At 36.8% G+C, this 26,885-nt stretch overlaps 1 protein-coding gene and 1 long non-coding RNA gene across 3 annotated transcripts in view; one reads left to right on the top strand and one right to left on the bottom strand.

The window, feature by feature from the left end:
* TRPM3 (transient receptor potential cation channel subfamily M member 3) overlaps positions 1-26,885 on the top strand; it is a 457,883-nt gene that overhangs the window by 25,466 nt on the left and 405,532 nt on the right. The gene's annotated exons all lie outside the window — the stretch shown is intronic.
* LOC140505442 (uncharacterized) lies at positions 6,022-24,877 on the bottom strand. Of its 2 annotated transcripts, none has more exons than XR_011967498.1 (3): positions 24,818-24,877; positions 15,260-15,343; positions 6,022-6,436 (listed from the first exon to the last, which is right to left on the bottom strand). It is a non-coding gene; the product is annotated as an uncharacterized lncRNA (long non-coding RNA). The 2 variants fall into 2 exon arrangements; XR_011967501.1 differs by lacking the exon at positions 24,818-24,877 and adding an exon at positions 16,905-17,013.

Below are 26,885 nucleotides of genomic sequence, written 5' to 3'. Positions count from 1 at the left end.
TTTTAATTACCACTATCTGGGCAACTTTAACCTTGCTACCTTGCTTTTAATTTAATTGGTTTGTCCTTTCCTTGTTCAGCCCAAGAGTTCCCATTAGTGTCAGTGATACTGAGCTTGTGGGCCACAAATGAGAAGACTTTGCTGCCATACCATCATCACCATTTAAAACCTATCATTCATTTGATCTCATAATTCATTAGCATACTGTGCCTGAATCTTGTATTTGATGAATTTAATCAAATCCCTCTGACTAGATAAACATACTGTCAAATTATTCACTTTTCCCCTGTAGAAATTTGACTGAGTGGGAACCACTTTTTTACATAAAAGTCACACTAGCTATTAGAATGCTACTAACAATGACTTTACTCTTTTTTGTCAAGTACAGAATCTATCCTCTGAACTAGAGGAATTGATTTTCTTACCACATAAAACTGCTGATTTATACACCAATCTCTCAAGTCACTTCATTGTTTTTCTTTTTTTTAAGCAACAGACTTTTAATTAAAATTGTTTCTTTCCAAAGAATATATAAAGAAGTGGTAGGCTCTTATTAACGAGAATTAAAATTTCTTATTAGACAGTGAATATCTGATCACTTCTGATCTCTGTGGCCACTTCCAGGTGTTTTTCTTTGTTCCTTTGTGATTTAAACTATTCATTGTCCGTGTCTATTCCCAATTAATTGACCACTGCTGTTGCATCTGAATACAAACAGATGGACACAGTTCTCTTGCTTTTATCATCTCTCATTTTGTTGTGTAATATAAAGTAAGTTAGACCTATGACATTTATCTGGTTAACTATAATCAGTGAATGCCGCCAATGTGGATCATTTATTTGCTTCATATTAAAGAATTTTATTTTTCCCTAGTTACATGTAAAAATTATTTTTAACATTCATTTTTAAATCTTAGAGTTCAAAATTCTCTCCCTTGCTCTCTCCTCACTTCCCCCTCCTTGAGATACATGTGTAGTCATGCAAACCATTTCCATAACAATCATGTTGTGAAATAAAGCAGACAAAAAAACCCTCAAGAAACACAGAAAGTTTAAAAATAAAGTATGCTTCAATCTGTATTCAGACACCAGCAGCTGCTTCTCTGGGGATGGATAGCACTTTTCATCATAAATCCTTCAGTTATCTTGCATCATGTATTGCTGAGAATAGCTAAGTCATTCACAGGTGACCATGTTACAATATTATTGTTACTTTGTATATAGTACATTTCACTTTGTATCACCTCATGCATGTCTTTCCAGATTTTTCTGAGGGCATCCTTCCCATCATTTCTCATAGCACAAAAGTATTCCATCACAATCACATAGAACAATTTCCCAGTTGATGGACATCCCCCCAATTTCCAATTCTTTGCTACCAGAAAAGCACTGTTATAAATATTTCTGTATGTACCAGTCCTTTTCCTTTTTTATTTTTTGTCTCTTTTGGGATATGGATCTAGTAGTGGCATTGCTGACTCAAAGGATATGTATGGTTTTATAGCCCTTTGGACATAGTTCCAAATTGCTCTAAAGAATGGTTGAATCAGCTCACAAATCCAACAGTGCACTAATGTCTTATTTTTCCCATACCCACTTCAACATTTGGTATTTTCCTTTTCTGTCCTATCAGTCAATCTAATAGGTATAAAATAGTACCTCAGAATATTTTTAATTTGTATTTCTCCAATCAATAGTGAGTTAGAGTATCTTTCATATGGCTATAGATAGTTTTGATTACTTCATCTAAAAACTGTTTAATGAAGTTAAAAGTGCACAGCAGAAGACAAAAGAAAACATAGAAGGATGTAAAGACAAGATGGACAGTTTTGAAAACAATGTGTAGCCCTCATATGGGTATTCCTGAAATGGAAATGTATTGCTTTATGTTAAATCCTCTCTTATGTTCTCTGTGTACACAACATTCTTTTTTCTTGCCCTATATTGTATTTAAGTTTAAAATATGTTTTAACATTATAAAAAAAAAAGAAAACTTTTCATATCTTTTGACCATTTATCAATTGGGGAATGGCTCTGGTTTTTATAAATTTGACTCAGATCTCTATATGCTTGAGAAATGAGGCCTTTATCAGAGAAACTTGCTTAAAACGTTTTTTCAGTTACTGTTGCTAGCTGTATTTCCCTCCATCCTATCCCCACCAGTTTTTTCTTTTCTCTCTCTTTCCACCCTGTCCTTCTTTAAAAGTGTTTTCCTTCTGACTACCCCCCCAACCCTCCCTTCTATTATACCCCTCCCTCTCTTATCTTCTTCTCTTCCCATCCCCGTTTCCTGTAGAATAAGACAGATTTCTATACCCAACTGAGCCAGTTCTGATGAGGATAGAGTTCACTCACTCTCCCTTACCTCCCTTTTCTTCCCCACTACTGTAAAAGCATTTTATTTACCCCATTCTACCTGTCCCTTTCCTTTTCTCCTAGTATATTCCTCTCTCTCACTCCTTAATTTTATTTTTGGGTATCATCCCTTCACATTCAACTCACACCTGTACCCTCTATACATACTTCTTCTAACCCCTAATAATGAGAATGTTCTTATGAGGTACAAGTATCATCTTCCCATGTAGGAATATAAATATACTAACCATATTGAATCCACTATAATTTCTCTTTCCTGTTTACCTTTTTATGCTTCCCTCAAGTCTTGAAAATCAAAGTCAAATTTTTTTATTCAGCTCTGGTCTTTTCATCAAGAATACTTGAAAGTCTTCTATTTTATTGAATGTCTATTTTTTCCCCTTAAGGATTATACTCAGTTTTGCTGAGTAAGTGATTCTTGGCTGTAATCCTAACTCTTTTGACCTCTGAAATATTATATTCCAAGCCCTCAGATCCTTTAATGTAGAGTCTTGAATTAGCCTGACTGTGACTCCATGATACTTGAATTGTTTCTTTTCTGACTGCTTACAGTATTCTCTCTTTGATCTGGGAGCTCTGGAATTTGACTACAATATTCCTGGGAGTTTTCATTTGGAGATGTCTTTCAGGAAGTGATCAGTGGATTCTTTAAATAGCTATTTTATTCTCTGATTCTAGAATATCAGGGCAGTTTTCTTCAATAATTTCTTTTTTTTAAAACATAAATCCCTTTCTTGAAAATGACAGGCAAGTAGGTGGCACAATGGAGAGAGTAGTAGGCATGAAATCAGGAAGAGCTGAGTTCATATCCAGCATCACTCACTCTCTGTGTGACCATGGGGAAGTCAGTTGACATCTGTCCACCTCAGTTTCCTCATCTGTCAAATAATAACAATAATAGTGTCTACCATACAGGTTGTTGTAAGGATTAAATGAGATAATGTTTATAAAACACTTTATAATCTTTTTCTTTATTTTTAATTTTTTTAGTTTAATTTGTTTTCAGTTTTCAACATTCACTTCTACAAGATTTTGAATTCCAAATTTTCTTCCCATCTCTCCCTCCCTCCCACCCAGGATGGCATGCACCCCAACCACTCCTTTCCACAATCTGTCCTCCCTTATATCACCTCTGCTTCTACCATCCCCTTCCCCTCTTTTTTCCTGTAGGGCAAGATAGATTTCTATACCCCATTGCCTGTACAATGCATGCAAAAACATTATTTTTACATTCATTTTTAAAATTTGGAGTTCCACATTCTCTCCCTTCCTCCCTTACTATCCACCCTCATGGAGAAAGCAAGTGATTCAATACATAGATCATACATGTGTAGCAATGCAAAACACTTCCATAACAGCCATGATGTGAAAGACCAACCATATTTCCCTCTATCCTGTCCTGCCCTTCATTTATTCCATTCTCTCCCTTGACCTGTCCCCCCACAATAGTTTTTGCTTCTGATTACCCTTTCCCCTAATCTGCTATCCCTTCTGTCCTTCAATAATTTCTTGAAAGATGATGGTTAGGCTCTTTTCTTCTTCATCATAGCTTTCAGGTAGTCCAATCATTTTAAAATTATCTCCCCTAAAGCTATTTTCCAAGCCATTTTTTTCCAATATGATATTTCACAGTGTCTTCTATTTCTTCATTCTTTTAGTTTTGTTTTGTTGTTTCTTGATTTCTCATAAAGTCATTAGTTTCCACTTACTCAATTCTAATTTTTAAGGAATTATATTCTTCAGTGAGCTTTTGCATCTCCTTTTCCATTTGGCCAATTTTACTTTTTAAGGAGTTGTTTTCTTCAATGAATTTTTGTGCCTCTTTTCCCATTTGGCAAGTTCTGCTTTTAAAGGTATTCTTCTCCTCATTAGCCTTTTGTACTACTTTTACATTTGGTCTAGTCTATTTTTTAAGGTGTGGTTTTCTTCAGCATTTTTTTGTGTGTCTCCTTATTCAACTTATTGACTCTTTTTTCATGATTTCTCTTGCATCACTCTCATTTCTCTTCCCAATTTTTCCTCTACCTCTCTTACTTGATTTTAAAATCCTTTTTAAGACCTTCTGTGGCATGAATTGAATTGGCCAATTCATCTTTTTCTTGGATGTAGGAGCTTTGATTTTGTTATCTTCTGAATGTGTTTTGATCTTGCTGGTTACCACAGTAATTTTCTATAGTCAGAGATTTTTTTTCTGTTGTTTGCTCATATTCCCAGCTTTTTACTTGACTTTAAACTCTTTGTTAAGGTAGGTCTGTGCTTCCAGGGTTGAGGGCTTCATCTGTTTTCGGAGATACTTCAAGGGACCTATTAGTTCTCAGTTTTTCCAAGTTGGTATGATCTAAGGAGAGATGTTTGCTACTTTCCTGGACTGTGCTGTGGTCTTGAGTCAACAAGCACTATTTTCTGCCCCAGAACTATGACAAGGGTCCCCCCTCCACTCTAACTACAAGCTCTAGTGTTCTAGCACTCCTTCTCACTCTGGAGCTGCCACTAAGAACTAAGACCCAGATTTGAGTACGGACAAAGTAATAGAGTCCTGTCTCAGTACTAACAAAGAGACCCCTATAATCTTCTTTTGACCAGTTGCTCAATCCCCTTACCATTTGTGGGTTGAGACCTCTGGAAGCATCTGCTGCAGCTGCTGATTTAATGGCTCCCAATTGGTTTGCTGAGGCTGAGTCTGTGCTGGTGCAGTTTACACTGAACTGTGTTCCACTCTCACCCTGGTGCAATAGACCTTTCCTACTGACTTTCTAAGTTGTCTTTGGCTAGAAAATTATTTCAACCCATCCTTTCATGAGTATGCTGCTCCATAAATTGTTTTATGGCATTATTTTAAGGTATTTGGAAGGATTTAGGGTAGAGTTCAGGCAAGTTGTTGCCTTTTCTCCACCATTATGGCGTCATGAATCATTTATAACATTACAAAATCATAGGTTTAGAGTTGAAAGGGACTTTCAAGGTCATTTGGTTTCACTCCTCTTATTTTATAAATGAAGAAGCTATGAGACAAAGAGAAATGACTTGTTCAAAGTCATATAAGTGATAAGGGACTGAACTACAGTTTAGATTGAGGTCTATCTATTCTATATCCAAACCCCCAAAAAGTAATTTTGAACATATAAAGTGAAAAAGGCAGCTAGTTGGTACACTGGATAGAGCATTGGACCTGGGGTTGAGAAGGCCTGAGTTCACAATCATCCCGCCTGGGCATATCACTCAACTTCTGTCTGCTGTCTTTGTCTGTATAATAGGGATAATAATGGCATCTGTTTTCCTGGGTTGTTTGAAGGAGGAAAACATGAGAAAATACTACAAACCTGGAAGTGTTATAAAATACTAGTTATTACTAACATTACTATCATAATAATTATTAAATTAATCCAATAATTTTCAGTATGGATCAATATGCAACAATTGGCTACAATAAGTCATTAAAGAGTGAAAAATTCAAGGAAATACCTCAAATTGTTTGGGCTACATGACTCCAAATTCTACTTTGACATTTTTCCCCTAGGAAATGGGTCATTTTGACATTGTGAAAATTCTGTTTATGTGCTATCTGCATTAACAACTACTTTTACTGCAGTTTGCAAGGTGAAAGCATTTTATAATTTGCCTATGATGTGCCCTTTAACTTACCTTTCTATCCTGTATTCTCTGGATCATCTTTCCACTCATCTTCCTTTTTAAAAAACCATTGAAGGATTCATGTTAATCCCTGATTATTTTCCTCATGACCTGTGCCATTTTGTTGGCTGAGATTCCTTTCTGATTCACTAGACTGTTCTCTGGTCTGACACAGTTGACCAGAAAATCGCACTTTGTCCCAGTGGTTTAATTTAACTCTCGCTTTGATGACTCATGTGCTTTCCTTCACAGCTTGGTGTTTTCTAATAGCAAAACTTGACATCTCTTCTGGACTATTTTCTTCTCTGGCTGCGGTTCTTTGTTTCTTGGGTCCATGATGAACTTTGAGAATCCAGTGACCTATGCAGTGTAGCATAATACTCTCTTCTCACAAGACAGGAAAAATCACTGCAGTTAGCACAGCTGCTGTCTGTACATAAAATAAAGCCCAATTTCAAATAAAAAAAATAACATGGCACAAGATTCAAAGTGCCCTTGTGGCCCCACTGGTCAGAATACCCAAATGATATTTGTCTGAGAGAATTGTTTCTTTCATTTATAGTAAATCAACAAGTATTCATTAAGTACCTGCTGTGTTCCAGGCACCAAGCTAAGTACTAAAGATACAAACAGAGCAAAAACACATTCAGTCCCTGATTTTAAGGAGCTCAGAGTCTAAGCGATAAATAGCAATAAATGACATTTAATGGTACTCTGAAGTTTGCAAATTACTTTTACAGTCATTATCTCATTTAAGCCTCATCACAACCCTGTGAGCCATTCTAACAGTTATCACTCTCCCCATTAGACAGGAAAATTGAAATTCTGAGAAAATATGTGATTTGTCCATCCAGATTTGCACCTAGGCCTTCCTCATTCTAAGTCCAAAGCTTTACTGGTTTCTTCCACAAAGTATCTTCTCTGTGTTAGATATAATTTGTTGTAGAAAATAAGAATTGTGTGTCTATAGGAACATTTCTTAAAAATGGGAGAACTTCTCCCAAAATTGCCTTAACGATTCACTTGAGCTTCTGAATTAAGAGTCCACATGAAAATACCAGCTAGTTTGCGGATAGATATATCTACTTGGGAATGAGCTCTTCAGCCCTGTTTAGACATAGATACGTCAACATGTTTTGAGGTCTCTTGGTGATTCAGTAACCTTGCTTGCATTTGAGGATGACATCATCAATTGAAGTAAAGGATATTTTTTTCTGTTTTATATTCCCTCAGTGACTAATGTCACTGAATAAATATTTCTAGGAAAGAAAGGAGAGGATAGGAGAGAAGACTAATTTTAGAGTTCCTCCAGTTTAAAGACCTGCAGTTCAGTATGACTCAAAACAAATTAAAATGTAGTTCCAATCGGTTTTTAATGTGTTGTTACGTTTAATGCATTAATTTAAAAAAGTAAACATTAAAACATGTGGTTTTCTAAGTCAATAGGCAGTCTGACTTGATCGCTAAGTATGGTTTAGGGGGCCTAGTTGCGTGTGATACCAGTAGCCTAGAGTCACCATATTCCTGTTCAGAGCCCTCACAAGGATGGCAACCTGGAGATGTGCCCCAAGTAGCTGTCACATATAGTCAAGGGGAATGAGGCTGAAGTGCCCTCCCTAAAGCATTGTTGTATAATAAAGAGGAAAATGGAAGCAATGGAAAATTGTAGCCCTAAACTGAATTCATCTGTAGTCCCAACTTTACTCCTAATTAATTGTATGAGTTTAGGAAAATCATTTCAACTCTCTGAGTTTCAGTTCCCTCATCTGCAAGATGAGGGTTGGTGAACTTGAATGAGACTATGACTGTGACTCTTTGAACCAGCACATACGATTGTCCTCATTTGGACCATGGCCAAGCACCACTATTGCTTCATGATTGTGCACTAGAAAACGACTAAAGCTTTTCCATCATCAATATTTATTTATTTAATTGTGTTGCACTGAAAACATTGCTTATTTGTTTATTTTGAGTCCTTTCTGCATCCACCAGATTACTACATTTCTTAAATGTCATATCCATTCATTTAATAAATATTTATTAAATATCTGTTATATACAAGGTATTGTGTTAGATATTAGACAATACAAACCAAAAATTAAATAATCCTTAATTTCAAGGAAATTGCATCCTAATGGGACAATGTAACATACATAAAAATATGGATTTGCAAAATATTTTAAATGTAAATACAGCATAACTTGAGGAGGATAAACAGCCTAGCAGGATTCAGAAGGACTTACGAAGGTCATGAAGTGACCTTTGAGCTGTGCTTTTTAAGAAAGATAGGGTTTTCAAGAGTCTGGGTTAACAAAGAAGAACATTTGGGTTATTGGTGGGGAAACTTCTGAAAAGGCATGGAGGATGGAGATGAAATGTCATATACAGGGAACAAAAAGTAAGCCATTGGGCTGGAAATCACAGTGTGTGGTTGGGAGAATTTGTGAATTTCTGGACAGATAGAGTAGAACTAGGTAGAAAAATATTTAAATTCCAAAGAAAGCATTTCATATTTTATTCTATTGGCAATAGAGACCCATTCTAGTTTCTTAAACAGTAGAATGATATGATAAAAACTAGTACTTCAGTAGGAACATTTTGGTAGCTGTGCAGAGCATGAATTGAACAATTACAAAACTTTAGCAGTAGTCTGATCATTGTGAATGGATAGAAGAGTAGATGGGAGTTCTTTTGTTTTGTGAACACAGAATTGACAGCATTGGACAACTGAATGAACATATAAGGAGTGAAAGAAAGCAATGAACCAAGGATGATTCTGAGATTATGAGTCAAGGAATATTGAAAAGATGATGATATCTTTAATAGGAACAGGGAAGTTAAGAAGAGGGATTAATTAAAGATAATAAAGAGTGAAAGATAATGACATGTTTGGAACATGTGAAGTTAAAGCTAAATATGGGTCATTTGCATAGGTGGTACCATGGATGGAGTACCAGCCTCGAGTAAGGAGGACCTGAGATCAAATAGGGTCTTAGATAATTCCTATCTGTGTGACTGTGAGCAAGACACTTAACCCCTGTTTGCCTCAGTTCCCTCATTTGTAAAATGGAAATAATAATAACACTTACTTCCCAGAGTTATTATGAATACAAAATAAGTTATCAATTTCAAAGTGCTTTAGCACTGTGCCTGGCACATAAATGTTTTCATTATTGTTGTCATCAATTAGGTGGAAGTGTTTAGAAGGCCATTAGCAATGCAGGACTGACACTCATGACAAAGAGAATGGATGCAAATGGTCATGATATAGATGGTAGGACAGGAAAGAGAAGGTAGATAAGAAAGATGTAAAAAGAGAACCAAGAGACAAAAGTGTTAAGAAAACCCAGAGAGAAGAGAATATCTAGGAACACAAAGATCAAGAAAGATGCTGGCTGCGTAGAGGCTTTCAGATTTGGCAATCATCACTCAAGTTTCTTTCAGCTCTGAATCCTGTGCTCAACATTTCATGTATAGGCTGTTGCCGTAGCCTGGTTCGGCTGTCTCCCCAGTCCTGTTCATCGTTTCGTAAACGACTTCAAATTCCACCTCTGGCACTTGGGCATTTTGTTGTTTATCTCTTTAGTTGATTACGATGTTGTTTAAAGTAGATTATGAAGAAGTTGTTGTACCATTCCCCACCCACCAACCAATTTGCCTACGTATTCTGGTGTCCTGTGATCCCAGACAAATTCCCCAAGCTATTCGATTTCCTAGGCTCTGGTGACCCCTTGTACCACAAAAGAGAGCTTATCTATTAAATGAAGTCTGTAGCATTTCGAACATTACAGTTTTGGGAATTTTCCATTGGCATGAATTTGTATGTTGTCAGTAATATTTTTATCCTCTTTTCAAATAACTAAGAGTCTTAGAATGTTATGCATGAGACCTTTCTTCCAGTGTTCCATACCCCCTCCCTTTTTTAGAGGAAAGAAAAAGAATCCTTTGATGTGAAGGGTTTTTTGATGTAATCCTTTTCTAATATTAAGCTTTTCCACTCTCTGTCAATCTTTAATTACTGCTAGTCTTTTAATCTAGCCAAGTCTGCTTCCCCTCCACCCCTTGCTACTATGGTAACATGATCTAGTTGTATGAGTTATCTCAAAGTAAATAAGTGAACTAGGACTCTCTACTTCCAGATCTTGTCAACACACCCCAGAAACAAAATTTGCCAAAATTCTAGAGAATGCATTCATTTAGCTAAATTGTCTCCAGTGATAAATTCACCCTAGAACCAATAACACACATGGTGAAACTCCATCCAAACATATCCTTTCAATTTCATGAGATGGCTGCTCAATCTTCCTACCTTATGGATCCACTTTCAGTGATCTCATCTGTAAATGTGTTATCTACATTCTTGACAATTTCAAGCAGCTAAGTTATGCAGTAGATAGAATGCTGAACCTAGAGTCAGGAAGACCTGAGTCTTGCTGTGTGACTAGCTCTGTGACCCTGGGTAAGTCACTTAATCTGTTACTTTACTTTCTTAACTATTAAGTGGGGGTAATAATATGTATTTCAAGGATATAAATTGCTACTTCTCTTGAGGCTAATAATAATTAGATATCATGATGGCAGTAATATGAAGATAACCTTCTAAATAATTATAATCCACATTTATACTACACTTTCATTGCTTTCCTCATAACTTTGAAAAGGAATTGGTTGAACAAACACAATTAAGCAGGCTTTTTTTTAAATAAAGTGAGAAAACTAAAGTTCTGAGAAGTTAAATTACTTATCTAAGTTATCAGACATTTAGCATTAGAACTAGAAAGTATCTGATTTTTTCCCTTCAGAGGGCTTTCACCTCCCAGTAACTTTGTAAGTGTTTTTATCTCCACTTCAGTGAAAATCCAAGACACCGAGATTTAGGGCTTTAACCTCCCAATGACTTTGTAAGTGTTTTTATCTGCACTTAAGTGAAAATCCAAGGCACAGAGATTTTAGATGATCTTCTCAAATTTATACAACCTATTATATTAGAGGTGATATAAAAGCAAGCTATAATTCTCTGTTACCAAAATCAGAGACAGAGCAATAGAGCTGTAGAAACAGGAAGGCAGTAGTTACTACCAAACAGCCTAATCAGGTGAACATCATCTTTTCCATTATGAAGCTGCCATTACTTAGTATATAAAAACAGAGACAGCTCAGACCCTTTGATGGTTCCTCTGATAATGGGCTCTTAAAATGTTGCAGTACAGCTGACTGAAAAGATTGAAGAAGAGAAAGAAAGATAGTGAAATGAGATTTCATCATGGCAAAGATGTTCATCTCTGGAGCATCATTATTAGTATGGTTTTCCTTGCATGCTTGTATGTATGTTTCTTTTAGTTATTAACATTCCTGGGAGAAGCCTTGAACACTGGGCTATGCTATAAACTGCTTGATGTCTTAAAAAAATAATATATGAAAGGACTGGGTTATCAGGAGTCCTATGCATGACAGCTGTACTTTTAACCACTTGGTCTCTTTGTCCATTCCTATTCTTTCTTCAGGGCCTATGTCAAGATGTCACTAGGATCTGGTGAAGCACCCTGACATGTTCTCTGAGGTTACATTGCCTTAAGGAATTTAGGTTACAGAATTGTGGGAGATGAAAATATCTTAGCAAGCGTCTTTGTTAATATCAACCAAGTTTTGATGGAGAATTTTTACTTGAAAGATGTTTCTTGTCAACCATTCAGGAAATATTAATTGAAGAATTAAGTTTGATGCAATAAACATCATAGGTGTTAAGTGTTTAGTGAACTATATATTCCATTGCATTAGCAACCAAGAGGTCATATAGTAAAATACTAACTATATGGAGATATATGTATATATATGTATAGATATATATATGGAGATATATATAGTCATGTAGTAAAATACTAACTATATGGAGATATATATATATATATATATGGAAATATGTAAGTATGTATGTATGCAACCCTACTCTGGCCTTGAAGTCAAAAAGAAATGAGTTTAAGTCCCACTTCTGCCATACTGGCTATGTAATCCTCTCAACACATCCCTTATTTTCTCAATGTTCTAATTAACTGCAGTTTGCAGAGAAGGAACCAACTTGCACCTTGAATAAAGTGTTTCCTTGCCTGAGAGTTCTCTTTGCCAGTGAAATTATAAGTTTCAGTCTTATCCCTATTCACCCAAACTCTGGGAAGGGTGCTGGGTGCCATTGGCTAGGAGTTCTTCATGGTACCAGCTGAAGCTGAATTCACTAGGATTACTAAAGAGATCGAGACAAGGAGTGACTTCAGTATCTGTGAGTGGCTGGCTATAAACAAAGTAGGGTCATAGAAGTCAGAAGTCACCATATTTGTCCATGTGAATATAGAAAAGAAGTCAGAGACAAGAAGCATGTCTTTACAGACGAATGAAGTCATCCATGATGTGAGAGCTGAGTACATACAAGGAAGCAGGTGAAATCTATTGTTTAAGGCCTTCTAAAGGTCAACTCATTATCTACAGATCATGAAAAAGGGTGTGAGTTGAGCAGGGTTTTTCACACTTTGTCATTCTCAGTGCTCTAAGACCCCCTACTGACTGGGATGCCCATGGTATGAAGAACAAGCATCAGCCCACTCATTTTCTTAATAAGCCATAGCCAATGAGCTTGCACCCAAATGTAGAAAGTCTCCACTATCCTCCACTGCCTCTTAAATGAGAAAGAACTGGATGGTAGGGAATATGACTATCTAAAGTCAACAATCATTTATTAAATATTTACTCTATGCAAAATGAATACTTTATCCCATCTACATTTCCTCAATATTATTATCCCCTGCAGCACTTCCAAAGTTTTGGAAGTAAAGCGCATTTTCCCAAATTGATGCCTTAGAAATTACTTCTCCTTCTCCTGCTCTACCAAAGTCTTCAGATACTTTTCCAAAGAAAATACTTGACATATGCCTCGAAGTTATGTCATCTACTAACAAGTATAATGTTTGTTTTAAAGGGGCAGGTAAATGGCGACTATATAGAGAGAGATAAAAAAGAAAGCAAGGAAAGCCATGTGACTTCCCTAATCTCTCTCCAAGAAATATTTTCCTTTGTGGAAACTGATAGCATCACTTCTCAGAGTGAAGCAAGTCTTAGTGAACCCAACTTTTTTCTCTAACTCATTGTCTTCTTGATTCATACCCACCTTAAGCAAGTTGAGGAGATTATGTCATCCAGAGAGGTAATTAAATGCATTTGGCATAATTTTATGGCATATGTAATCCAAATATGTAAACATATATCACACATATAAACATATATGTTGTTTATTGTTGTCCACATGTTTCAGTCATGTCCTATTCTTTGTGACCCCATTTAGGCTTTTCTTGGCAAAGAAACTGGAGTAGTTTGTGTTTCCTTTTCCCACTCATTTTATAGAGGAGAAAACTGAGGCAACAAGGACTAAATGACTTGCCCAGGGTCACACAGTAAGTACCTGAAGCGAGATTTGAACACAGAGAGATGAATTCCTTACTTCAGGTCTGCTTCTCCAACCACTGTGCCATCTAGCTATCCACATAAGTTAAGTACAATTATATCATGTGTAAATATTTTTTAATAAGTTTTTTTTAAAAAAAGAAGTTTCCTAAAAAGTAGGAAATATTGTTCTAATCATTAAACTCTCATCAGCTCAAAGTGTAGCCGTGATATTCTAATAACTGACGTGGTTAGATGACTAGCTGACTAGTATTGTACATTAACAAAGAAAATGAGAGAGTACACAAAGCTGAAGGCAAAATCTGCCTGATATTAAAAAAAAAAAAAAAAACAGGTATCAGACCCTGGTCATATAAACAGGAAAATCTCAAGAACAGTGATTTTCTAATCTATGTTCCCAGTTTTCTAAGTAGACAATATCTTTTTAGTTCCAGTGACATTAGTAGTGATGCTAGATCTCTAAGAATCTTCTTTGTAACTAGTTCAGTAAAAAGTAAGTGATGTCTCTTATTGCTGACATGGCAGTGTGTATGTGAGTATGCATGTGGGTGTATGTGTATGTACACACTTAAGTCCATTTATTTAAACCAGCTCATATTAGCTAAAAAACTGAAAAAAAAAATCTGACAAAACTTTTTGCTGAGGAGTGAGAAGCTGATAATTGCTTACCCTAAAAAGAAGGGGACAGATACTGTGCGAGAAAGAAAAAAGACATAGGACAATTCTTCTTCTCCCCCACCTGGCCACCCCCCAGCCCTGTTTGAGATTGTCTTCTGCTAAGGCAGAGCACAATAACATGTGACTTAGTAAAGTAACCCTTCACATACATGGAGATTCATAACAGTAATGACTTGGTGATGTTCACATCTAGTTAACGTGCCCTCTTTTGGAGCCTGTGAAAGCCTGTGCCAAAGGTAATTAAAGAATGGTTCGAGTGGCATTCTGTACGGCTTTGAATAGATCCGTGGGAAATAAATTGCTCATTTCTTCATTACCTTAGTAATATATTAGAAGTGACATTAGATTTTTTTTAAACCTCATCTTTCTAGTCCACTAGACAAATAAGAGCATTCACATTTGTCAACTCATGGTTGCACAATTGTTAGGAGTATTTTTCTTGGTATAATGGCTTTAGGGGACCATCCCTAGATTTGGGAAACTTTTCACAAATCCAGTTTCTACCCAAATGAAAGGCTGTGTGTCATATGAAAAACTTATAAAGGAAGGAAGGAAGAAGGGAGGGAAGTAAGGAAACAATGTCTTATGATGGAACTTGAGTCAGATACAGAGAATGGAAATGTTATCAAAATGGTATCAAAAGACATTATTTTTTTAAAGTGTGATTTGTTCGGGCTAATCCATTTCCCAAAGCGAAGCTTCAATGAGAACCACATCTACCGGGTCACAAACTTGGTAGATATCTGCCAGAGAAAAATGTTTTGCTTTGCTTGCCTGTTTGCTTGTTTTGTTATCAGTTCGATCCCCAGGGAACTTGTGTTCTGTAATAATTCAGAGAATGAAGCCATTTGTGTTGGCATAAGTTTCACTGTACAAATTCTTACCTATTAAATCTGTGTCATATTCTCATTCAAATGTATATTATGATACCATAAAAAATGTATTTTCCCTTGATATTTATCTCTCCTGCATCATTTCTCACTACCTCTATAGAATTTCTAGGAAGAGGTGATTGTCTAGGGTTTGTTTGCTAATTGTCTTTAGAAGTAAAGTTTGAATGACTAGCAGCAATTTGAAATGATTGGATTTCTTTCTTTTGGATAAAGAAACAAAGTTAAACACGTACCTTCATTTTTCCTTTGATGATTTCATGGTTGGTACAGATGAGAGACCCATGTGGTTTCAAGTTCCAAAATGATATCACTAAGAACTGAAATAATGACATTATATTTTTAATAACTAAAATAAATAATCACATTTGTTATATTATCAATATAATAATAGTAACTAATAATAATAGCTGACATTTATGTAGTGCGTTATGGTTTGCAAAGTGACACATAAAGAGAGCTATGGATGGATAGATGGATGGATGGATGGATGGATAGATGGGTGCAACAAACAGCACTTTTCAGATTAGGGAATTAATTTATGAGTTCAGTCACTTGCCTAGGGGTTTCACAAAGAGGAAGTCTCTAATATTTGAGTTTAGATCTTTCTATTTCAAAATGCAGCCCTTTTTCTACTTTGCCATCATGCTACCCCGCTGTGTTGGAAGCATCGTGATGGGCGAGACTACTTTGGTTTGGGATCTATATCATCTGGGATTAGCATAGCATCTTGCTTATTTTCTGGGAATGGGCTGCACCAGATTTGTGATTTAATTGGTATGGCAGCTTCCAATGATTCAGTTCCTACCAGTGGATTACAGACTACACTGTGACTTAGTCTTAGGAAGTATCCTGGAGCAATATGATGTTTCAGTAAGTTATCAGTGGTTACAGAGACAGTGTGTATCATAGGCAGAGCTCCAATATGCCCAGGTCTCCTTGACTCTGCCGCTATCTCTGTATCCACCAAGTCATACTTCTTTTCTAAATATTGGTTAAATTGAATTGATATAATGAATTGACCTGAATGGTATTTAAATTCATTTCCCAACTACCAAGGAAAAGAAACTAAGAAGGATCTCCTAGAATATTAGCAGGAGGAAGGTCTTAGGTAAGTGAATGCCAACCCCTGTTCTGTCTCTATCTCAAGGGTTGACAAAATGCTCCAAAAAACTTTAATTTTTTTAAATACATGCTATTTAGCATTTTTCAGAAGAGGTAAAAATGAGATAATGGAAACTTTTGAAATTTATAGATGTTTTAATTCTAAAGAGCCACTGTCTTCTGTCAAAGGATTTTATTTACATAAAATGCAGGTACCTCACTGGTCTATCAAAAGGAAGGAGCAGCTGCCCTACAGACCATAGTGAGAACCTTTGCACAGTTTATGCTGATGCGACTTTCTTTGCTGCTTCTGCTGCTTCCCTCAAATTGCACACTCAGCACTTTCTCACATGAATAGTTAATGCTGTTGGGCATATTTTCAGCATGGTTAGATTACTCTTTAGAGAAATTAGGCCTTTGTCTAGTTAGCTTGTGGGCTAACCTGCTCTTCACTGAACTATTCCAAGGGCAAGAGGGATGGTCAGGAAGCCTCAGAACTCCTACTTCGTGGCCTGGCAGCATGGGAATTTGCCTAGTGTATGCCTGATTCTTCAGCAGACAAATCAGAGAGATCATTGCAAACCACACTGAAAGGTAGAAAATCCTTAGGTATCATTTTACCATTTACATCATTACTGTTAGTAACTGAAAAGTAGCATAAAGATATGGTCATGTATGTGTACACATATGTGCAAATGTATTTTCAAAATTTTAATCAATTGGTCATCAAGGGGAAAAGATGGGAAGAGGAGGTGGAGGGCAGAATATGAAGCTTACTTTAGAGAGACTGGAGCTGGGGAAGGAGATATGATGGTTTTGGCTGGGGCCATGGTAGATTGGCATAGTGACTAGAAGAGAAGAAGCAGTGTTTTCTTCAAGGATCAGTGATTCCTGGTGGATACAATGAAATCAAAGTTTTCAAGTGGGGAAAGAATAGAGGAGGAAATACATATGTGTGTGTGTTTTATAATATATATTATATGTATACATAATGTGTATACCTGAATACACACATATGATACCTAAACATAGTCGTGTAGTCCTTGTGTCAGAGACTGTCATGCACGAAGGAGACTCATAAATTTGAGGAGAGGAGGGCCTATCTCACTTTTCTAGGTTCATTATACTGTGTATCACTAGTTATAAACATATTTAGGCAATTTTATGAAGCAAAAGAAATTATTGAAATTATGAGGATAAGATAATTACTTAGTTGAGCATACAGAACCTTGGTTACATCTGTTAATTCCTATAATCTCTTAGTGTACATGCTGAGTGTATCACTTATATAGTTCAAAACAGGAAGATTCATCCTTACATTCCAAAAGTCTTGGCTTCATCTGTGGATTTCTTCTGGTTGATCAAGAGGGTAGGAAAGAGAAAAGGAAAGGGGAGGATTTTTTAAAAAAAACTGTTTGTGTTCCAGCACAGCTGAAATTCTAGTGCCTAGAGCAAATCCATTTGGGTGGGAAGAAAAAAGTGGGCCCTCAGAGCATATTCTACCCTAGTGGGTAGTGTTATATCCATGATTGAAGCTCATTCTCCACAATCATTAACAACTCCCAAAATTTGACATACCTCCCCTTCCCCACTTCTTGTGGGGAAAACTGATAGAATGGAAGGATAATTTACTCACTTGCAGGGCAGGACCACATGGGAGGCCAAGTGCCAGGTTATCACAAAGTATCAAAATGGATAAGCATTCTCTCCATATAGGCACCTCATGCCTTAGTCACCTTGTCTTATTTGCAAATTTTCTTCCTGCCTTGTTAACAGGGCCATTCATTTGGCTTCCCCTGTCCATCCTCAACCCCACTCCCAACCATCAGCATTCAACAACAGATGAATATAAGCTGTGGGTGTATATAGATCTAGGAATTATTGAGATTAATGAGTGTTTGATCCAGGTTGTTTCCTTTTGTTTTCTATAGCCTTTCAATAAATGTAGTCCAATAGTACAAATGGTGTGTTTGTTCATCAGAAGCCAGGCTCAGAGTACAGGATGGTACCATGCATAAATTGGTTTGGGGCAGACCCTACGCATGAGAGGAGGTGATGTTGGAAGAATTGCATCTTTTTCTTTATCTGGTCACTGAAATATGCTACAGCTACGTATGTGCCGGAGCCAGCTCATACCAGCTAACTGGAGCTGATTGTTTTCTTTTCAATGCAATCGTTTATGCCTTAGAAACTGGGAAATACTGCAAATTGGGACTTAATTTATTGTTTTATTGATTATCTAGAATTAAGAGAGTAAGTGCTAAGATAGAGAAAAATTTAAGAAGCAGATTAAACTTTAAGTTTATTGTGTCATGTGTACATTTTTTTTTTCTGCAGGGGTGTTTGTTAAACATTTGCCAATATACTCATTCATACCACATTAGCACCCCTACCTAATTTTTTGAGTGCATAAGTGCCAGCAACTGTTGAATCGGAGGTGTGGTGGTGATAGAAAAGAAAGAGATAACAGCAGTAGGGGCTAGACGAGCCTGTACAATCTGTACATGACTGGTTTATTGATCTGAGGGTCAAGATTTATATACTCTCTTAAACAAGCAAGCAGGGTTATTCCCATGAGAACATCTTTAGCTTACATCTTTTATTTCCTTATCTTAGTTCCTTCTGCGTAACAACCTCGGGGTGCACAATCAGGGTCAGGACAATTTCATCCTTGTTTATCAGGAGAGGAATGGTGAGCCAATCCTGAGAACGTCAGCCTTTACGTTAGCACAAGTCTCAAGTACCTCGCATTCCAGACTCCATCAGTACTGGCCCTCTACACATAAACCTATCCCCTTTGCCACCATTTCCATATTTCTACCTCGTAATGAATCCTTCCCCAGGTCGTCCTATCATTAGGAAGCAGGGTTGGCATGGACACTAAAGGCCACTAGTATTATACAATAACAGCTCAGAAAGGGAAAAGTAGAATAGGGACATCATGAACGTTAAAAACAAGTCCTTTTGAATAAATAACACTGAATGAAAAATAAATGTGTAAAATATATTTAGCATCTAACCTCAACCATGTCATCAGTATTGTAATCTTTATCATCGTCATTATCAACAAGCATTCATCAGGTAGCTAGTATGTACCAAATGTTGTTCAATACTTTGTGTCCACATTTGTGGTTTTCCTGGGAAAGATACAGGCATGGTTTGCCATTTCCTTCTCCTCTCGTTTTATAGATGAGGAAACTGAGACAAATAGGATCAAGTGACTTGCCCAGGGTCACACAGCTAGGATGTGTCTGAGGCCAGGTTTGAGCTCAGGAAAATGAGTCTTCTTGAATTCAGACCTGTCACTTTGTGTAGTATGGTGCCACCTAACTGGTCATTATGTACCAGACACTGTGTTAATCCTTGGAAATGCAAAGTAAGGCATTTCTTGTTACTGAACAGAGAATATCCATCCAAAGAGTGTTTTCCCTTTCTTTCACTTTCACCCTGCTTTCACATTTTTTAGATTTTGAAACAGCACTTCAGATTGTAGTAGATGCTGCAGGCTTTTTGTCATGATCTGAATTTTTTATGTTACCTTGGATAGTCCTGTCTTTGCGCTCCATGATTCTTATCCTTGGCATTAACTCATCTCTGTGAACAAATACCTATCTCTCCATACATGCTGTGTTAGTCTTAGGGCACAGGAAAAAAATACAGTCAAAAAAGTAATCTTGAAAAATTGAGCTAGTTTGTGATCAGATGGTTTGTAATGTGAAACAGAATTTGGCTTGCTTTCAAAAATTAAATTGATGTCAATAATAGCTAACATTATTATAGTGTTTACTATGGATCAGGTAAAAAGAATACAGAGGTATTCTCTTTGTCTTCTATTCTTAGTACTTCTGGGGGAGGAGGCAGATGGGAGAGTAGCAAAACCTAAAGTAAAACCATAGGATTCTAAATCTCACAACTACAAGTATCCCATTGAAGTCTAATTCATAGCTGAATATGAAACCCATCTACTTTAGTAAGAAATTCAGCCAGCCACTTCTTGAAGACCTTGAATCATAAGAAAATCATCACATTCTCTTGTGATATTACTTATTCTACTTTTGGACAGCTCTAATTGTTAGGTAGTTTTTCACCACATCAAAGCTAGATCTCCCTCTGTGGGATTTCTATCCCCTTGATCCTAATTATTCCCTTTGATTTCCGGTCAAAACCAGTCAGTGAGTGAATAAATATAGGGTAATCCCTGAGGGTAGGCAGTAGGAACTTGGGAACTAGATATGAAAGTTGAAGGGAGTTGGGGAAATTAAGATATTAAGAGGTACAAGTGATGAAGAAAAGCATCATAGGCATGCAGCCCATCTAATGCAATGGGAAACACATGGGAAATGGACTGTCCTATGAAAGAAAGAATGAGTGGTTCAATGTAACTGAATTGTAAGAGTGTGAAAGGGAAGAAAGTGTATGAAAACTGGAAAGGTAGGAAAGGGCCATGTGATGAAAAGCTCTAAACGTCAAACCCTGGAGTTTATTGAGTGGAGGTGGAGCTCATTGGCAGTTACATATTTTCAAAAAATTACTTTAGTAGTTGAGTTTGTTGACTGATTAAAGTGAGAAGAGATTTGTGGTAGGGAAACTATTTAGAAGACTATTGAAATAGTCTGGGGGAGATGATGAAGGCCTGAACTATGGTGGTAGCTATTTGAGTAAAGAGGAGGTAAATACAAAAACTGTTATGAAGGTAGGAACTTTTTTAAATGGAAGCTCGTTCAATAGGTAGAGGAAGAGTGCGGAGTCAAAGATAACACTGAGTCTGCAAGCCTGGATTACTTTGAAAATGGTGGTGTTCTTGATGGTAGTAGGAAGGTTTGGGAAGACAGAGGAGTTTGGGTAATAGGGCAGTGAATATAATGAGTTATATCTTAAGCATGTTTAGTTTTAGGTGCTTATGGAACATCTAATTCAAGAAGTCCAAAAGGCAGTTAGTGATAATACTGAAGGTCAAGAAAAGACTAGGGCTCCATATATGAATCTGGGAATTATTTGCATACATCTGAGCATTGGATCCTTTGAAGCAGATGAGATCGCTAAGTGAAATAGTATGTTGTGGAAAGAGAAGAGGGCTTAGGACAGAGCCTTGAAACACAACAATCTTTAGTGGGCATGACATGGGTGGAGAACCAAAAGAGATTGAGGAGCCATCAGATAGTAGGAGGAGAACTGGGAAAAAGAAGTTTCATGGCAACTTAGGGTGGAGAGAATTTGAGGGCAAAAGGTGATCAGTATTGTTAATGGCTGGGGAAAAGTTACGAAAGTCAAAGATTGAAAAAAGCCCTTTCAGTTCAGGAGCAGAGAGGTCTCTGGAAACCTTGGGGAAAATAGTTACATTTGAATGAATGGAATCTCTCTCTCAGCTATCAGCTTCAAAACATAGAAGGACATAGCAGGATCACAGAGTCGTGTATCCCCAGAATCTACCTAGTCCAACCTCCCTCATTTTACAGGTAATGATGCTGAGACCCTTGGAAGTGAAGTGACTTGGCTGAGGGTCAAACAGGTGGTGTCAGAGGTATAATTTGAAGCTAAGTTCACACCCTGAATAGAGCTGTAAGGTGTTCCCTACATTTCTTCTTCAGGCTAAATGCAAAGTATATTCTCCAGTGTCTTCAAATGCTCTTTGTTAAAATCAGAGAATGTTGGAGTGGGAAGGGACTTAATTCAGTCAGTCACTAAACATTTTTTAAGTACCTGCTATGTGTCAGACACTGTGCTAAGCACTAAATAGCTTAGAAATCATCTCACAAAAACCCTGGACTTGACATCAGAATCACTGTCTTCAATTCCTGGTTTGGCAGTTTTTTGTCTATAAGACTTTGGACTAGTCCCTGGGTTTTAACTTTCTCTTCTATAAAACATTATTGGGCCGGATGACTTTAAAGTCCCTAACAGCTATAAATCCTATCAGTGATCCTAAGAGATGAGAAAAACCTGAGATTTATATCTAGCTTTTTCTGATTCCAAGTCCATTGTTCTTTATACCTTGACAGAGAGGGCTATCAGACCAACGAAGGCTGTATTTTCTTTTTCATTCTGAACTTAATAATAATTAACAAGTACACATTACAATATATTAGAACAAAAGGAATTGTATAGGAAACCACAAACTTTCTTGCATAGTGTTTTTTTTTTTAATTTATGTTCGGTTGAGTAGGAAAGCAATGAAATTGCTGTGTTTGAATCATTTTCCAATCTGTTATGTACTGTATAGTATTTTCATGTTTCATTGATGTTCTTTCTCCATTAGAGAGCATCTCAGTGCCTTTCACTAACTCACTCTCTCTATTCCCCACAAATAGAAGTCCTCTTAACAAATAGAAGTACAGTCAAGAAAAGGAAATCAACATATCAACCATATCTAAAAATGCATACTCCATTGTGTACCTCTAATTTATCGTCTCTGTTAAGAAATGGAAAGCTTGCTTCTCGTTAGTCTTCTGAAATCAAGACTGGTTGCTGTGTTGATCAGAGTTCTGAATTCTTTCAATGTGGGGTTAGGTATTTTTTTTTTACATTATTGTGGTTTTCGTGTAAATTATTCTCCTAGTTGTACTCATTCACTCTACAATTCATATGTCTTTCCTAGTTTTCTCTGAATTCTATTTGTCATTTTCTATGGTGCAGAGATAGTCATATCCATATACCATAATTTTTACAGTTATTCACCAATTGATGATCACCTGCATGATTTTCATTTGCTTGCTACAACAAAATACTGTTGCTAGAAATATTCTTATATGTATAATCAGCAACCAGTACTCAATGAATGAATGAACAAATGAACATAAAGTTATCAAGAAATAGTATCAATATCATAGGACATTGGAAAAAGCAAAGAGTTTTGAGTCACAGACTATAATATTGAATCCCAGTTCTGTTCTTTCCTACCTGTGTGCCCTTCATTAGGTTACTTAGCCTCTAAGAATCTCAATTTTTTAATCTGTAAAATGGCTAGATGCCCTCTGAGGTTTTAATTACTGTTTTAAATCTTCGGTACTTGTGATATATCTTCACAATTGACCCTGGCCTAGTTAGAAGCAATCTCAGAAGAGAAATTGACAAAGCACATACTATTAGTTTACACGAAAAATGCCCGAATGAAAGTCATATACATAAGTCTAAATCAAAGTAGCTCCTAGAGTATGCGACTGTAATCCTATTTGATCATAATGGAAAAAGCATCAGACCTGGAGTAAAAAGATCTGAGTTTAAATCTCTGCTCTTTTACTTTATAGTATTTGTCTGTCTCTCCCACCTCCATCTCTCTGTTTCTCTCTGTCTCTGTCTCTGTCTCTGTCTCTGTCTCTCTCTCTCTCTCTCCCTCCCTCCCTCCCTCCCTCCCTCCCCCCCTCTCTCTCTTTCTCTCTCTCACACACACACACACACACACGCACACACTAGATATGCATGTATATTAGTAATAATAAATATAGCTAACATTTGTATAGTTCATTGTTTATTAAGTCCTTTACAGATAATATCTCATTTTGCCCTCACAACCCTGGGAGTTAGGTGTTTTTATTATTTCTATTTTATAAATGAAAAAACTGAGGCAGACAGAAATTATGTGATCTGCCTAGGGTCCCACAGCTGGTAAGTGTCTCAGGCTAAATTTGCACTCAAGTCTTCCTGACTCCAGACCCAGCACTCGATCCACTCCACCACATAGTATACAGCTATTGTCTATATTTCTATGTTTTTCCCTCATTAAAACTTGAGTTTCTTGATGATAGGAATTGTTTTTGTCTTTTTGTATCTCTAGAACTTTGCACATTGCCCAGCACATATCTTTAATAAATGCCTAATAATTAACTGATCTCTCCTATGAGTACCTCTCTTACAAGTGAAATACATATTTGGATGTCACAAAGGATAGCTCAATACAAAATTATTGAAATTCAAGTTTTGTGCTCTTTATTGGGAACCATCTGTGAAACTATGGTCTACCAGAGGCATAGCTATGTGAGGTTGCTTGTTAGCATAGAGAAGAAAAATAATTGTTTTGCTTAGCCTTTCTTTGCTGTGAGAGATCAAGAAATTAAGCCAACTAATCCACTTCTCTGGATTGAACTTAACAGAATCTAAGTATCTCCAATTATCAACAGCTTAATAAAGTCACTAAATCTTCATTAAATGAATTCTTTCATGAAATCACATTGAAATAAGAATTACATAATGATCTGCTGAACCTGGTGCCATGACCTGCTGTGACTGGTGAATGGAATGTACTGTACAATCAAATTCCATGACTTTTAACACTTAGAAAGAGCCTGAGCCTTGCAAGTCACGAGTTATGTGTTCTGCTGTTAGGTGTATTCATATGGTCTCTTTTTTTTTAATCCAAATCAAATTGGTATGAAAAGCATATGCCAAAACAAGAATGTAATTTAAAACTTCTTAAATGTTGTCCTACTTTGAGTCCACTAACATCTACTGTCTACACCCTGAGAATATTGATTCTATGTTTCTATATTCAGTTATTAGAATATTCTATTAGAATAAATAATTCTATATTATGAATTCTATATATTCTATTACCACAAGACACTACAACAGAAACAAAGCATTTTCTGAGTTTCAAGTTAAATGGGGAAGGAAGACTTGGAGTTGGAAGGTATCTAGTCTCACATCCTCATATTACAGAAGAAAAAAATGAGTCTTAGAGTGGTGAAATAGCTTACCCAGAGTCACTTGGGCATATGAAGTGGCAGAGCTAGCATTCAAACCCAATGCCCTTATCCACACCCAGGACTTCTTGTACTAGACTGCCTATTGTTTGTTAGTGTGAGGTAGGCCAGTGCATCATGATGGTAATCATTTCTTTTTGTTGCTCAGTCTTTTCCAGTTAGGTCTGACCCTGCATGCCCCAATTTGGGGTTTTCTTGGCAAAGATACTAGAGTGGTTTCCCATTTCCTTCTCCAGCTCATTTTACAGATGAGGAAACTGAGATAAATAGATTTGAATGTGTTATCAAACAAAGGTCACACAGCAAGGAAGTATCTGGGACTGGATTTGAGCTCATGAAGATGAGTTTTCCTGTTTCTAAGCCCAGTTCTCTATCCACTATGCCATTTCACTACCTAATGATTACTTATAATTATTGTGTTTGGGAGACTCCGAAGGAAAGTGTGAGAGAGAAGAGGTATTAGACTGACTTTCAAACTGAAGGTCTAAAGAGCTGTTGTGCTGACTTCATTGTTACATGCTTGTGAAAGATGGACAGTCTACCAAGGCCACGCCAGCAAACTGAATCGCTTCCAGTTGAACTATCTTAGGAAGATTCTAAACATCATGTGGCAGGATAAGGTACCAGACACTGAGATCCTTATTTGAACTAAACTGCCAAGCATTCAAACTATGCTGCAGAGAGCTCAACTCCCAGGGTAGGCCATGTTGTTCAAATGCAAAATGTACACTTGCCAAAAAGACTATTTTATGGAGAACTCAGATGGGGCAGGCGATCACAGGGTGGTCAGAAGAGGTGATACAAGGACCTTCTCAAGGTCTTCTCAAGAACTTTGGAACTGATTGTGTGACGTAGGAGATGCTGGCACAGGATCTCAGCATGGCATGGCCACATCAGAGAAGGTGCTGTGTTCTACGAGCAAAGCAGAATTGAAACAGCTCAAAGGAAATGTGAGATGTGAAAAGTTAGAGTATCCACCCCAAATGTGCACACAAACTATCTGTGCTCAATCTGTGGCAGAGCATTCTGAGCTCATATTCATCTGATCAGTTACAATCAGATACGTTGAAACTTGACTTTATCGTAATGTTCTCATTTTGGTGTTCTTCAAGAATGAAGGACAACAGCCGACTTATAATTATGCAATAGTTTTCTTAAGAAATTTGGTATTCTGAATAAATTGTCCATCCTTACCACATCTCTGGGCTGTGGAAAGAAGACAGGTGATTCTTTGCCCAGTTTGCACGTTGGAAAATTGAGTCACTTGATTGTTTTTTCTCAAATATCAGTGGTCAATATATTATGGATGGTAGTCCCATTTTCTTAATCTACTCAAACAATGTAAATCACATAGGACATGCGGTCTAAGGCTAGATTGTCAGAATTAACATATTCTTTTTATAACTGAATATTCCGTGTGTCTCTGCTTGGTAGTCTCTGCTTCGCATCGCCTTAACTTCATCTTTGCCTGTAATGAAACGCTGTGCTTACTTGTTGTCTAATGTAGTGTTTCAGATAAGTGCAAGACTTTGGCCAATAAGCTGGACGATGCAGTTCGCTAATTTCTTCTCTCTTCTGCATAGGATTTAACCATTTAACTTTGTCAAAATTGTATAAATATCACCTCAAAGTACAGTCCTTCCCCACGATGACCTCCATTAGGGGAGTTTGCTTTAAAATGTTTTATAAATATAGAAAATATAGAGTTTTTTCAGAAAGAAAGAAATTCTAGAGGAAAAGCAGCATTTAAAATCATCCCGAGGAACAAAAGTTCTAGTTTTTAAATGCTCTTTTGGATTATGCTGAGTTAAAGTATTTTTCAAAAGATGAAATATTTTGCATCAGCTTATCTCCTCTAAAGAGCTTGGGGAAAATGGGCAAAGAGGAGGTGTGAGGTGGAATTTAAATTAGGTGGAAAAGACTAATTGACCTATAATTATATTTTTTAACAAATGGGTATATTTAAATAATAACATGAAATGACAGTAAGAAATGGGAGCCACTTGCCCCCCCCCAAAGAGTATTTATGAGCCAGAGGTTTTTTTTCCCTTGTGTCATTAAA

The sequence above is a fragment of the Notamacropus eugenii genome, chromosome 1, assembly GCF_028372415.1.
Source record: "Notamacropus eugenii isolate mMacEug1 chromosome 1, mMacEug1.pri_v2, whole genome shotgun sequence".
Taxonomy (NCBI): Eukaryota; Metazoa; Chordata; class Mammalia; order Diprotodontia; family Macropodidae; genus Notamacropus; species Notamacropus eugenii.
Note: the sequence above shows the minus strand (reverse complement) of the source record. Positions and strands in the feature narration are given on the sequence as shown.